Consider the following 15018-nt stretch of genomic DNA (forward strand, 5'->3'; position numbering starts at 1 on the left):
CGCACTCGCAGCCCCCTCCCCGCACTCGCTCCCCCTCCCGGCACTCGCTCCCCCTCCCTGGCACTCGCTCCCCCTCCCTGGCACTCGCCCTCCCCGTCCCGGCACTCGCTCCCCCTCCCCGGCATGCGCCCTCTCCTCCCCCACACTCCCCCCACCTCCCCGGCCCTCGCTCTCTCCTCCCCGGCACTCGCAGCCCCCTCCCCGCACTCGCTCCCCCTCCTGGCACTCGCTCCCCCTCCCTGGCACTCGCCCTCCCCGTCCCGGCACTTGCTCCCCCTCCCCGGCATGCGCCCTCTCCTCCCACGCACTCCCCCCCCGGCACACACCTCCCAACCCCTCCCCCTGCCCTCCCCATACCCCCCGCCCACCCCAAACTGCCCCCACACTCCCCCCCCTCCCCAAACCCCCACCCCCTGGGCACGCACACTCCAACGGGCCCTGTGCCCCCCCCCACCAACTGCGGCCGTGCCCTACCTCCGCGCGGGCTGGCGTCAACCATCACGACTGGTTGACACCGTTAAATAGGTGCTTCGATTTACGGGACTTTGGCTCAACAGGCCCGGAGAATTCGGGCATCCCCGGAGCCCATTGCGTCACCCCGGTTCTCGCCATTCACCGAGGCGTGCGGCGCAATTCACGTCAACGGGATTTTTGGGGGCCGGAGATTTCGGCAGGAGCCGGGGGCTGGATTCACTCTGCCCCCTGGCGATTCTCCGACCCGGCAGGGGGGATCGGAGAATCCCGCCCACTTTAACCCACCCCACTGAGTGCAACTTTGCCCTATCAGCTGTCTATCCTTCCTCACAGACTTGCTGCATACTATTTCCTTTCAATCTAATAAGGTCCACAAAACCCAGCTTTTAAAGGTTCACCTACCACTGGTAACAACACTAAAACTTTATCTCCACTGGCAAAACTACAAACTTTTGCTTTTTTGTCCGCTACCTGTTTCATCACATTTTGTGCATCTTTTAAATGTTGTCCAACCAATTCACCTCCTCTATTTAATCGTTCCCTAAAATTTGACACGTAATCCAATAATGCAATTTCAGACTGCTCACTCACCAATTTTCCCTTAATCAATTTAAGTGGTCCTCTTACCTCATGACCAAAAATTAGTTCAAAAGGACTGAATTTAGTTGACTCATTAGGTGCATCCCTAATTGCAAACAGTACGAATGGAATTCCTTTATCCCAATCCTCTGGATAATCTTGACAATAAGTCGCCAACATTGTCTTTAATGTCTGATACCACCGTTCTAACGCTCCCTGCGATTCTGGATGATACACAGTTGATTTACATTGTTTTACTCCTAAGCTATCCATAACCTCCTTAAATAACCTCAAAGTAAAATTTGATCCTTGATCGATTATATTTCTGTGGGTAGTCCATGTCTAGTAAAGAATTTCAGTAACTCCTCCCCAATCTTTTTAGCTGCAATAAAGGACGTCTCCGCACATTGAGGGGCTAGGCCCGCGCCGGAGTGGTTGGCGCTCCGACTGCTGGCGTGAACGGCCTTTGGCGCCACGCCAGCTGGGGCCGAAAGGACTTCGCCGACCGGAGTAGGTCCGCGCATGCTCCGGTGCGTCAGCGGCTCCTGACGTCATACCGGCACATGCGCAGTGGAGGGGGTCTCTTCTGCCTCCGCCATGGTGAAGACCATGGTGAAGGCTGAAGAAAAAGAGTGCCCCCACACCCCCTCCCCGGGGTCAGATCGCCCCGCGCCCCTCCCAGGACCCTGGCGCTCATCCGCGCCGCCAATCCCGCCGGTCAGGTACGTGTTTTGATTCCCGCCGGCGGGAGAGGTTTGTCAGCGGCAGGACTTCGGCCCATCACGGGCCGGAGAATTGCCGCGGGGGGCCCGCCGACCGGCGCGATTCCCGCCCCCGCCAAATATCGGGTGGCGGAGAATTCGGGACAGGGCGGGGGCGGGATTGACGCCGGCCCCCGGCGATTCTCCGACCCGGCGGGGGGGGGGGTCGGAGAATCCCGCCCATGGATTGCCACTTTTCGTTTTAGGAAGTGGTCCTATGCAATCAATTAAGAGCAATGTAAAAGGTTCCTCAGATGCTGGAATGGGTATTAAGGGTGCTGGTTTTATCACTGCTTGAGGTTTCCCTATCACTTGACATGTGTGACATGATCGACAAATCTCGGGTGGCGGAGAATTCGGGACATGGCGGGGGCGGGATTGACGCCGGCCCCGGCCCTGACCTCTTTAACCTGTGATTATCCCTCTCCCTGGATCTGTAATGATTTGATTACCTGCAAATGCTCGCATTCCAAGCATTGTCCAGCATCTCTGACTTTGTCTATATAAATGTTTCTGGAACATACCTCGCCATTCACCTGAGGAAGGAGCTGCGCTCCGAAAGCTCGTGTTTGAAACAAACCTGTTGGACTTTAACCTGGTGTGGTAAGACTTCTTACTATGATCGACAAAATTTAACTACAGCACTCAATGGCTGTGCCACCAATTTCTGGGTTTGTGTTAGATCAGCCAGTGACTGCGTCTTCTCCCTCTGGGAATGGGCCACCTCCCTGTGTGTGAGGCATGTAGGCCAGAACCTGGGCAATGCCGCTGACGTTCCCAGCCATGGCCTGCTTTGACTGGGTCATGCTCAGGAGTGCCGCTGCCATGTCTAGGTGGTTCTGGCACGTGGCCTCCTGCGAGTCGGCAACCCTGCCCTGGGCCTCGACCAGCGGCTTCACAGAATGCCCCGGGCTTTCGACATGGTGAACCATAGCCACGACCATCACCCCCAAAGCGGCATTGTGGACATCACCCGTGCGGTGTTGGCCTGGGTGGCACGCATGGTCGGCACCACCTCCGGTTGCTGCACGCGGTTGGACTCCTCCACCTGTACCTGCAGACGCTGGATGCTCGCCGACATCTCCTCATGTAGTCCCTGACTCTGCGACTGCATCTCCACGATTGATGGGACTGTCCGTTCCAGAAGCGCAAAACCTGTCTGGGTGGCAGCTAGTCCCTGGGGTCAGTCCGCCCTCTGACCATCTGCCCCCTTGGGTGATCCTACCTCCACCTCCTGCACCGGATTAGCTGTATGGTAAGCACCAGAGAGTATCCGAGGAGCCTCTTCGCTATGTGCCCAACTGAGGTGGGTGTCTCTGGGGTGTTGGTGATAGCTGTCATCCTCCCAAACTCCTGAGACTCGGGCGGAGGGCTGGTGTCTGAGATGCTCCATTTCTTGCTCGGCTCATGGGGGAGGGCTCTGGCCGAGGCGGGGGGAATGCCAGATGGACCCGCCCCATCACCAGCACGTCCTGTAAGACCCAAGACAAAACACATAATTAGAACACCGGCTGGGGGGGGAGTGGGGTGAGGGTGTTGGGGGTGAGGGTGGGGGTGCAGATGGTGAAGTGTGAGGGTGGTGTGGAAGTGGTGTAGGGTGTTGTGAATGTGGTGTGCGGGTGATGTTTGGGTGAGGGTGGTGTGGGGGTGAGGGTGGCGTAGGGATGGTGTGGGGGGGGTGATGGTGGAATGGTCTTGGGGGGCGATTTAACACGCGTGTCATGGGAAACCCCAACTAAGCGGGGTCTCACTTCCTCACCCGTGGCCGAGCTCCACCTCGGCGACCTCCTGTTCCTCCGGGCCGCGGACCATGTCCAGGGCCCTATTATCTGCCATGGTGAGGGGCCGCAGGTCTGGTGGTCCCTCTCCTGTCTTCTCCCACTCCCGACGGGTGTACACGCCCTTCTCCTGAGGGGGGCATGGGGGGGGGGGGGGGAGGGGGGGGGGGGGCAACAGAAAACGACAGTGTTAGAAAGTCCACCACATGCAGCCCAGGAGGTGGGTAGCTGATGACTAGGTGGCCGGGATGGGTACCGGCATGTGGTGCAGGGTGGGTATTTGACCGCTATCCGGGTGGTGGTGGTTGGGGATGGGGGGGGGGGTGGGGGTGGGGGGATGGGTCGGGTTACCGTTGTGTGGGATGGGACTTGATGCCAGGGCACAGTGCTGCCTACTCACCCTGGCTGCCCTGACGAGGTTGTGCAGCTTTTATTAGCCAGTCCGGGCTGCATTGCCCATGGCGCTGACTGCTTCTGCCACCTGCGCCCAGGAACGACAGACGGCAGTGACTGGCAGCCGCCTTGCCGGGCCTGGGTACAGGGTCACCCCCTCTCTCCTCCACTGCGCCCAAGGGTATCTCCAGTTCAGCATCGGTAAATCTCGGGGCTGATCTCCTTGCTGCCATTTGTTGGCTGAGGTGGGGTTTGTGGGGTGTGGTGTGTGTGCCACTGCAGCTTGTGAGCCTCCTGAGTGCCAAAACTGGCAAATCCGACACCGTTTCTCATTAGGATGGATTGTGTTCCGCGTGGCGCCGGTGCTATACCCCTTAACAGTAGCAGAATCGGTCCAGGTGCAACACTGATTGTCGTCAATACTTGGGGCAGAATTCTACATTGGCTGACTCCGAAATCGTGAAATGTGATTGGGAGGAGAATAGGTTTCGATGCCAAAATCACAGCAGGCGCCAATTTGATGCCAAATCCACGATTCTACGTCACGTCGACAGCATCGTCAGCACATGAAAATGAAATGAATATCGCTTATTGTCACGAGTAGGCTTCAATGAAGTTACTGTGAAAAGCCCCTAGTCGCCACATTCCGGCACCTGTCCGGGGAGGCTGGTACGGGAATCGAACCGTGCTGCTGGCCTGCCTTGGTCTGTTTAAAAGCCAGCGATTTAGCCCAGTGAGCTAAACCAGCCCCTCCCGGAATGCATGTACGTAAACGTCATTTGCATATCATTAGCAGGCCTGCAATTACCACGGCCACCTTGCTGTGCACCCCACATACCAACCACCCTGGCCCCTGGTGCTGCAGAGCGACACTGGTCGTATGGCACCCGCAAATCCTACGGCCACCCTCCACCCTCCCCCCCCCCCCCCCCCCCCCCCCCCCCCCACCTCCCCCCTCCCCATGGCTTTTGCCTTATTCCCCTGGCCACCACCAGCCGCCGGCCCAACTAGGGCAACATCCACAGTCGACCCTACGGGAGATGCGGTGAAAACTCCTGGCGAGGGCATCTCCATCCAACGCTACCACTGGCATAAGGGATGGGCGCCAGGGCCAGAGGCCCCCATGGTGCCGGCCAGGGGTAAAGGATGAGGGGTTTGGGAGGGACATGCTGGGGCAGAGCCCGCGCTGCCAACCGGGGCCACCATGTAGCCCGTTGCACCTGGTTGGGCATGGGGGTATGCACACCATGCTAACATGTCAGCCTTTCATCCCCTGGTACCCCTTTCGATTTGTGTACAGCGGCCTTTTATCTGCAGGCGCCCACACAGGGCCATGCACCCCAACGATCACCCCCAGGACCTGGGTCAACCCGGCCATGGCGTCGAACTCTGGTGGCGGCATCCTGGTGGGCTCGGTCCATATTGACGTGGATGTATTGAGCGGCCTGGGCATACAGGGCCTTCATGCCAGCACGGATGCACCTGTGCACCGAGGTTTGTGAGACTCCAGACAGGTCACCCCGTCGTTTAAAATTTCCAGTGCAACCCTCACCTTGACAGCCACCTGGAGTGGGTAACCTCCCCCATACCCCCACGGTGCCAGGTGTGCCATGATCTCACTATCTCCCTGCTCAGCCGGAGTTTTTGACGCCATGCCCGGTCCAGCAGGTCCTCGAATGTGAGACGGTGCCGGTACACACACGAGGCTTCATGCGGCGCCTCCTTGGCACCTCCTCCTCCTCGGCCTGTTGGGCTGCTCCATCTTGAGTGGCTGCCTCTCTACGGCACACTCTGCTGCTGCAGCTTCCTCCTCCTCCTTAAGCAGCGCCAGCGCACACAGTCACAGGATATCCCCCTGGGCTGCAGCAAATAGCAGGAAGGCCACCATTTCTGGTTCAATTCTAATATTCGTTGTCTGCAGGGGGTGAAAGGTTGACATGTTAGCATTATGCACACCTCGTGCCCAACCAGGTCCACCTGGTTACATGGTGGCCCCAATGGTACCGTGGGGTCTGCTCTCCACCCCCCCCCTGTCCTAATCATCCCTGCTCCCCTGCCCCGTCGGTGGCCGGCACCATGGGGGCCTCTGGTTCTGGTGTCCATCATTAATGACAGGGGTACTGTCGGCTGGCACTGCCCTCGTCAGGGGTATGCATCACGGCCCCTGTATGGGCCACCTGAGGGTGGCGGCCTGGTGGGTGACAGGGGGCGATGCCGGAGGGTGGGGTGCGGGATTGGGGGGTCGAGGGCACCCATACGACTGGCATCGCTCTGCAGAACCAGGGGCCAAGGTGGGTAGTCAGTTGGTGCTTCGCAAAATGGCCGTGGTAATGGCGGGTCATGCCTATGCGCTGCCCCAGTCCCGTGGGGGGTCACCCCGGCCACTTGGCCTGTTCCCCCAACACTTCCCCCATTCTCGGCCCTGAAAAGGCACCCCCCCACCCTAGCCAGCCCATCAGTGTCTGCCTGGCAGCCCATAGCCGCTCCTCTCTGTGTCCTACCTCCTCTCTCACTCATCAGCCAATTCTCCACCCAATCACGTTTCCCGATTTCGATGTCAGCCAATGGAAAATTCTGCCCAGGAAGTTTAAGGAAAACTGCAGGCAACATGGCAGAAGGAAAATCCTGGATAGCCCATGATTCAGCGATGCTTCTTTGGAGGATGTTCCCCACGGCATGGTGCGATGTTCTTTTCCCAGGGACAAGAGGAGGAGATTTGCCCGACTGACCAAGCAGACTTGGATGGTAATTGTAGAGGTGATCATCAGCCATGGGTTCATTCCACTGAGCCTGTGCGCCAATGACTTTATTCAGTCTGCCAAGGTGTATTACTTTAAAAAATCCTGTTTGGTATATGTTGCTGGAAGGCCAGAGTTTACAATCTATCCCTAATTGCACTTGTGAAGATGGTAGTGAACCCTCTGATGCGACCATCAATTCACACGAGACAGAGAGTTGAAGTGAACAGTGGCTTTAATCAACTAGAACAGTGCCTGCCTGAGACTGCTGTGTACTGAGAGACACCTACAGGGCAGCTGCTCTTTATACCTCCCCTCAAGGGGGTGGAGCCAGGGGCAGAGCCCACAAGGGCACCAACAGGATCCAATGCGGTGCAATACATGCAATGGTCCATAGGTGGAGCCCACAAGGGCAAGAACATAGTACAATGCAATACAGTGATGAATGGCTGTCATAATACATTCACCACACCCTCTTCTTGGACCGCTACAGTCTGTATGGTGTAGGCACAAAGTGTTTTATTCTGTTATGGTTTGAGACAACTGGGTGGCTTGTTCGGTCATTTCAGAGGGCAGTTAAATGTCAACCATATTGGTGTTGATCTGGATTCTCATGTAGACTAGACCAGGGAAGGATTCCATATTTTCTCCCCGAAGGACGTTTGGGCTATATCAATTTGGTAGTTTCATGATTAACTGTACCAGATTTTTCATTTCAGATTTATTTATTAATTTAACTGAAATTTTCCCAAACAGCCATGATGGGATTGAACTGAAGGGGGAGGGTGAACAGCCAGAGGTCGTAGTACAAATAGGTACTAACGACATAGGCAGGAAGAGTGAGGTCCTGCAGAAGGTGTTCAGGGAGTTAGGCAGTAAGCTAAAAAGCTGGACCTCTAGGGTTGTAATCTCAGGATTACTCCCTGTGCCACGTGCCAATGAGGCTAGAAATAGGAGGATAGTGCAGATAAACATGTGGCTAAACCAGTGGTGTAGGAGGGAGGGTTTAAGATTTCTGGACCATTGAGATCTCTTCTGGGGCATGTGGGACCTGTACAAAGAGGACGATTTGCATCTAAACTCAAGGGGTACCAATATTCTGGCTGGGAGGTTTGCCAGTGTCACTTGGTATGGCAGGGGTGTGGGAACCAGAGTGTTAGCTTAGAAGGTGTTATAACTGAAGGGGAAATAGAGAACAAACATAAGAGAAAGGGTTCAGAGGAGATTTACTAGGATGTTGCCTGTTATGGAGGGAAGGTCTTACGAGGAAAGGCTCAGGGACTTGAGGTTGTTTTCGTTAGAGAGGAGAAGGCTGAGAGGTGACTTAATAGAGACATATAAGATAGTCAGAGGGTTAGATAGGGTGGACAGTGAGAGTCTCTTTCCTCGGATGGTGATGACCAACACGAGGGGACATAGCTTTAAATTGAGGGGTGGTAGATATAGGACAGATGTCAGAGGCAGTTTCTTTACTCAGAGAGTAGTAGGGGTGTGGAACGCCATGCCTGCAACAGTAGTAGACTCGCCAACTTTAAGGGCATTTAAGTGGTCACTGGATAAACATATGGATGAAAATGGAATAGTGTAGGTCAGATAGGTTTCAGATGGTTTCACGGGTCGGCGCAACATCGAAGGCCGAAGGGCCCGTGCTGCGCTGTAATGTTCTATGTTCTATGTTCTATAATAACATCACCCTCAGGCAGAGTAAAAACGGTGACAAGTGTGAGAAGGGAGATGGTCAATGCAGGACTGAGGGTGTTGTACCTTAATGCACGCAGTAAACGGAACAAGACTTATTGCACATGTTGAAATTGGCAGGTAAGATGTAAGCGTCACAGAGACGTGGCTGCAAGGAGATCAGGGCTGGGATCTAAATATCCAAGGATATTTGTCCTATCGAAAGGACAAAGGGGGCGGGTTTGCATTGTTGGTAAGGAATGAAGTTAAATCTAGCAAGGAGCGATAGAGGATCAGAAGGCAAAGAATCTCTGTGGGGAGAGTTGAGGAATCACAAAGGTAAAAAGGCTCTGATGGGAGTTGTGTACAGGCCCCCGAGCAGTAGTCAGGATGTGGGACAGAAAATAAGTTAGGAGATAGAAAAGGCATGTAAAAAAGGCAATATCACAATAATCATGGGGGACTACAATATGCAGGTGGACTGGTGTGGTGGGATGGATATGAGCACTGCCATTGGTGCAGAGCACTGGCTTCCCATTGGCTCTGGCTGGTTATGTGCCTCTCGTCCGATTGGTTGGGACTCGTCATGTGACTGCTCTCCAATTGGTCGAGAGGCAAGTAGGCCCCGCCTCCGAGGTGTGGTATAAGTACCCAGAGTTCCCGGCGGTCGGCCATTCTCTGTAGTCGACCACCGGGCTAACAACTAGCTGATTAAAGCCACAGTTCGGATCCTAAATGTGTCTTGAATCGAATTGATGGTACATCAACTGGGAAAATCAGAGAGGTAGTGGATCCCAAGTAAAGGAATTTGTGGAATGTCTAAGAGATGTTTTTTTGGGGTAGCTTGTGGTGGAGCCCACTAGGGAACAGGCAAATTCTGGATTTGGTGGTAGGGAGCATTGACCACAATATGATAGAATTTACCCTGCAGTTTTAGAGGGAGAAGCTACAATCAGATGTAATGATATTACAATTAGATAAGGAAAACGGCAAAGACATGAGGGAGGAGCTGGCCAGAGTTGATTGGAGAAGGAGCCTAGCAGGGAAGACAGTGGAACAGCAATGGCAGGGGTGTTTGGGGGTTATTCGGGAGGCACAACAGAAATTCATCCCAAGGAGGAGGAAACATGCGAAGGGGAGGACAAGGCATCCATGGCTGACGAGGGATATCAAGGACAGCATAAAGGCTAAAGAAAAAACATACAATGTGGCGAGGATTAGTGGGAAACCAGAGGATTGGGAAGCCTTTAAAAGCGAGCAGAGGACAATGAAAAAAGCAATAAGGGGGAGAAGATGAAATATGAGTGGAAGCTAGCTAGTAATATAAAGGAAGATAGGAAGAGTTTTTTTCAACATATAAAAGGTAAGAGAGAGGCAAAAATAGAGATTGAACCACTGGAAAATGTGGCTGTAGACGTAATAATAGGAAACAAAGAAATGGCAGATTATTCAGTGACTGAAGTTACTTTGCATCAGTCTTCATGGTGGAAGACGCCAGTGCGATGCCAGAGCTCCAGGAGAACCAGGGGGCAGAGGTGAGTGCAATGACCATTACTAAGGCGAAGGTTCTGGGGAAACTGAAAGGTCTGAAGGTGGATAGGTCACCTGGACCGGATGGACTACACCCCAGGGTTCTAAAAGAGATAGCTGAAGAGATTGTGGAGACATTGGTGGTGATCTTTCAGGAATCACTGTTTAAGAAGGGAGGGAGGAAGAAGACGGGAAATTATAGGCTGGTTAGCCTGACTTTGGTTATTGGTAAGATTGATACAGATCAGATCGCAGAGTACTTGGAAGTGTATGAAAAAATAGGACTGAGCCAGCACAATTTTGTCAAAGGGAGGTCATGTCTGGCAAATCTGTTGGAGTTCTTTGGGGAGGTAACAAGGAAGTTAGACAAAGGAGGATCAGTGGACGTGATTTATTTAGATTTCCAGAAGTCCTTTGATAAGGTGTCACATTGGAGATTGTTAAATAAGTTAAGAGCCCATGGTGTTAAGGGTATGATCCTGGCATGGATAGAGGATTGACTGACTGGCAGAAGGCAGAGAGTCTGGACAGTATTGAGGAAGCAAGGGGGCTGCAGAAGGACTTGGACAGGCTAGGAGAGTGCAATGAAATGGCAGATGGAATACAATGTGGAAAATTGTGAGGTTATGCACTTTGGAAGGAGGAATTTAGGCATAGACTATTTTCTAAATGGGTAAATTTTGAGGAAATCAGGTCCTTGTTCACGATTCTCATAAGGTTAACGTGCAGGTTCAGTCGGCAGTTAGGAAGGCAAATGTAACGTCAGCATTCATCATAAGAGGGCGACAATACAAGACGAGGTATGTACTTCTGAGGCTGTATAAAGATTATTGGAGTATTGTGAGCAATTTTGGGCCCCGTATCTAAGGAAGGATGTGCTAGTTTTGGAAAGGGTCCAGAGGAGGTTCATAAGAATGATCCCTGGAATGAACAGCTTGTCATATGAGGAACGATTGAGGACTCTGGGTCTGTACTCATTGGAGTTTAGAAGGATGAAGGGGGATCTTATTGAAATTTACAGGGTACTGCGAGACCTGGATAGAGTGGACGTGGTGAGGATGTTTCCACTTGTAGGAAAAACTAGAACCAAAGGATACCATCTCAGACTAAAGGGATGACCCTTTAAAACAGAGATGAGGAGGAATTTCTTCAGCCAGAGGGTGGTGAATCTGTGGAACTCTTTGCCACAGAAGGCTGTGGAGGCCAAATCACCGAGTGTCTCTAAGACAGAGATAGATAGGTTCTTAATTAATAAGGGGATCAGGGGTTATGGGGAGAAGGCTGGAAAATTGGGATGAGAAAAATATCAGCCATGATTGAATGGCGTCACAGACCCGATGGGCCGAGTGGCCTAATTCCGCTCCTATCTCTTATGGTCTTATGGGGCGGGATTCTGCAGGAATTGGCGGGGCAGGCAACTCCAGTGCGAAGGAGTGGCGGAAACCACACTGGCGTCGGGCCGCCCCCAAAGGTGTGCACCTTCAGAGGATAGACCGGCGCCGGAGCGGTTTGCGCCACGCCGGCCGGCTTGGAAGGGGCTTGGCACCACACCAACCAATGCTGAAGGGCCTCTGCCAGCTGGCGCATGCACGAGAACGCCAGCGTGTGCCGGCATCATCCCAGAGCATGCGCAGGGGGGGCTCATCTCCGCATCGGTCATCGCGGAGGACCACAGCGGCCGACGCGGAAGAATAGAGTGCCCCCACGGCACAGGCCCGCCCACCGATTGGTGGGCCCCGATTGCGGGTCAGGCCACCGTAGGTGTACGGCTAAAGGAATTCCCTCTTGGGAAGGGGCTTGGAAGGGGCTTGGCACCACACCAACCAATGCTGAAGGGCCTCTGCCAGCTGGCGCATGCACGTGAACGCCAGCGTGTGCCGGCATCATCCCAGCGCATGCGCAGGGGGGTCTCATCTCCACATCGGTCATCGCGGAGGACCACAGCGGCCGACACGGAAGAATAGAGTGCCCCCACGGCACAGGCCCGCCCACCGATTGGTGGGCCCCGATTGCGGGTCAGGCCACCGTAGGTGTACGGCTAAAGGAATTCCCTCTTGGGAACTGACAATCGTGGTTGAGCACTTCACAACCCAAGAGTATTCCTGTGGGTGGGTGGGCCATGTACCATGCGGGAGTCATAGACGCCACCAGACGTCAGAGAAGGCGGCAGCAGCAGTATCTGCAGATGCTCGAGGCAGCGGCCCATGTGCCGGACCCCGCCCCACACTCTGAGGACCCGACTGCCCATCAGGTTCGGGGGGATCCAGAGGGGGACCCCGCGACGGCCCAGGGTGTAGAGGTGCCGCTGGTCGTTTGAACAGATGATGGACAGCGCATGCCGCAGGAGGCTCCGTCTCAACAAGGACACGGTGCGTCACCTGTGCCATGTCCTCACGGACTTTGCACCACATGGAGGAGGAGGACACCTACTCCCGGTGGCCATCAAGATCACCGAAACCCTGAACATTTATGGCCTGGGATCATTCCAGCCCTCGAGTGGTGACCTGTGTGGTATCTCACAGGCCACAACCCACAGATGCATCCGGCAGGTCACGAATGCCCTGTATGCCCGGGCGAACTACATCATTTTTGACATGGACCAGGCCCAACAGGATGCCTGGGCAGCAGGTTTCTCCACTATCGCTGTGATGCCCCAGATCCAGGGGGTCATCGATGCCACGCATGTCGCCCTGCGCTCACCGGGCCAACTGGGGGTGCCATATGTTAACCGATAGCGGTTCCGCTCCCTCAACATACAACTCGTGTGTGACCACCAGTTGAAAATAATGCACGTGTGTGCCCGCTTCCTGGGGAGTGTGCATGACAGCTACATCCTGGGGCAGATGGCAGTCGGTGATCCCTGCCCTCTTCAAGGAGCACCCCAGGATGGCCAATTGGTTCTTGGGGGATAAGGGATATCCGCTCAGGGCCTGGCTAATGACACTAGCAGGAGGACGGAGAACGAAGTGGAGACCCAGTACAACGAGGCCCATGCAGTCACCTCGGGTGTCATTAAGCGGTGCATCAGACTCCTGAAGATGCTGTTCCAGTGCCTCAAGGTGCCCTCCGGTATACTGCCCAGAGGGCCACCTGCTTTCCTGAGGTCTGCTGTGTCCTCACAACCTGACATAGCAAAGGCCGACGAGCTGGAGGTTTGTGATGAGGAACATGTGGCCACCTCGGAGCAGGAAGAGGGGGACGAGGATGATGAGGAGGGGTGGAGGACAAGGCCGGGGAGGAATCTGAAGCCCAGCCAGAGACTGCAATACAGGTTGCAGTGGTGAGGGCCCGACAAGCCCGGATTGCCAGGGAAGCCGTCATACTCGCCCGCTTCACTTAGCACATGGTCTGGTCCATCGTCGCATCCTCACCCACCCCCCACCCCCATTGTCTACCCTCCCAGGATATGTGCCAAATCACTCCAGGGTGTTGGGACTGTGCCGACTATTTCAGCGGGTCACTGTCGAGGGCAGGAGGGGTGATGATAACCCACAGAGACCTGAGCCCTGGTGCTCCTCAATCTATGCCATAATCTGACCCCTGTCTGTCTGCTGTATGCTTGTTCACACCCATTACCTGCACACGGTGATGCATTGCGGAAGGAAGTGACAGAGGCATTCTACTGGTTGTGAATAAGGGTGTTTATTGTTCAATATAGTTCCTCACTCTCCCGATGGTGGACATGTGCATGACGGCATATGTACAGCCGTGCCACCCTGTCCTGCGTGCTGACCCTGAGACACGGCCTCATCAGAGGGGTGGAACTCCGGAGAGCTGGTGCCCACTGTCACCGCCCAACGGGATGGGTCCCAGTCCCAGAGCCCCCTCCTCCTGCTCGGTGCCCAGAGGGCCCTGGGGATCACCTTTTGATGGAGAGGCAGCTGGTTCAAGACCTGGCTGCCTCTGCACCATCTGGCTCTGCCAGCTCTCACGGTTCGCCATGGTCCGCATCATCGTGTCGATGCCTTCGGCCATGCTCCACAGTGATTGGGCCAAGCTCTGCAGCTACTCGGCAATGCCCACCTGTGACTGGGACAGCCTCCGCTGAACCTTATCAAGGTTGGCCTGGTACTGGGTGATATGCCCCACTGAAGCAGACATACTGCCGAGTCCCTCAGCCATGGCTGTCACCGACTGCGCGATGCCTTGGACACCTTCACTCATGGGGCGCAATTCTCCACTCCCCACGCCAGGTAGGAGAATCGCAGGAGAGGCCGGGCGACTCACGACACGCCCCCCCGGCGCCCCCCGCGATTCTCCCACCCCCCGCTCAGAAGAATCGCCGCTCGCCGTTTTTCATGGGGACCAGCGATTCTCCGGCCCGGATGGGCCGAGCGGCCTGCCGTTCCCGACCGGTTCACGACGGCGGCAACCGCACCTGCTCGCTGCTGTCGTGAACATGGGGGCCAAATGCTCGTTTGAAGCTTGTGGGGGGCGGAGAGGGGAGTGAGCACCACGGCCGTGCTCGGGAGGGGACTGACCCGCCATTCCCTGTCATCTCCATCCGCTCCGGGAAACCCTGTTCCAGAAGCTCAACATAATGCTGGGACCCAGCCATCCGGCTGCTGTCTTGCCTGCGGGTTCCAGCCTCCACCAGATGTCCATCATCAGCAGTGTGGTGCTTTCCAGATTGTGCCCCAGAAGCCTGTCCACTAATATGCCCCACCGAGGTGTGTGTATCTGCGCTGGTGGAGGGTGGGGATGACAGCTGTGAGGCGATTATAATGGTGGCATCCACGGAGCTCTCCTCCGATGTTGTCTTCTGGGAGGCTGCAGAGGGGCAGCCAGGAATGGGCAGGCGCCGTTGGCTGGAGGCACTCCAGGAGAACGGACATGCAGTCAGTGGGAGGGATGGTTCAGTCAGTGAGGTAATCACTACTCAGGTTTAACAGGTCCTCCGGGTGGGGCCAAGTGGTTCCTCACTTCTGCGGCATCCGCCAGCCTCCACATTGGTTACCACCCTGTCCTCGGCCGCCTGGTCACCACCAGGGCACGCTCCTCGAAGGAGGTGAGGATTCTCAAGCCCGGCACTCCATTGTCAGTCTGGGCCCTCTCCCGTCAATTATGGGAGAGCTTCTCCCCGAGGGG

The 15018-nt window shown here is 55.3% G+C and overlaps 1 protein-coding gene across 2 annotated transcripts in view; it reads left to right on the forward strand.

Moving 5' to 3' along the window:
• LOC119966624 (speriolin-like protein) overlaps positions 1-15018 on the forward strand; it is a 285015-nt gene that overhangs the window by 241799 nt on the left and 28198 nt on the right. The gene's annotated exons all lie outside the window — the stretch shown is intronic.

Source organism: Scyliorhinus canicula, chromosome 5 (assembly GCF_902713615.1).
Source record: "Scyliorhinus canicula chromosome 5, sScyCan1.1, whole genome shotgun sequence".
Classification (NCBI taxonomy): Eukaryota; Metazoa; Chordata; class Chondrichthyes; order Carcharhiniformes; family Scyliorhinidae; genus Scyliorhinus; species Scyliorhinus canicula.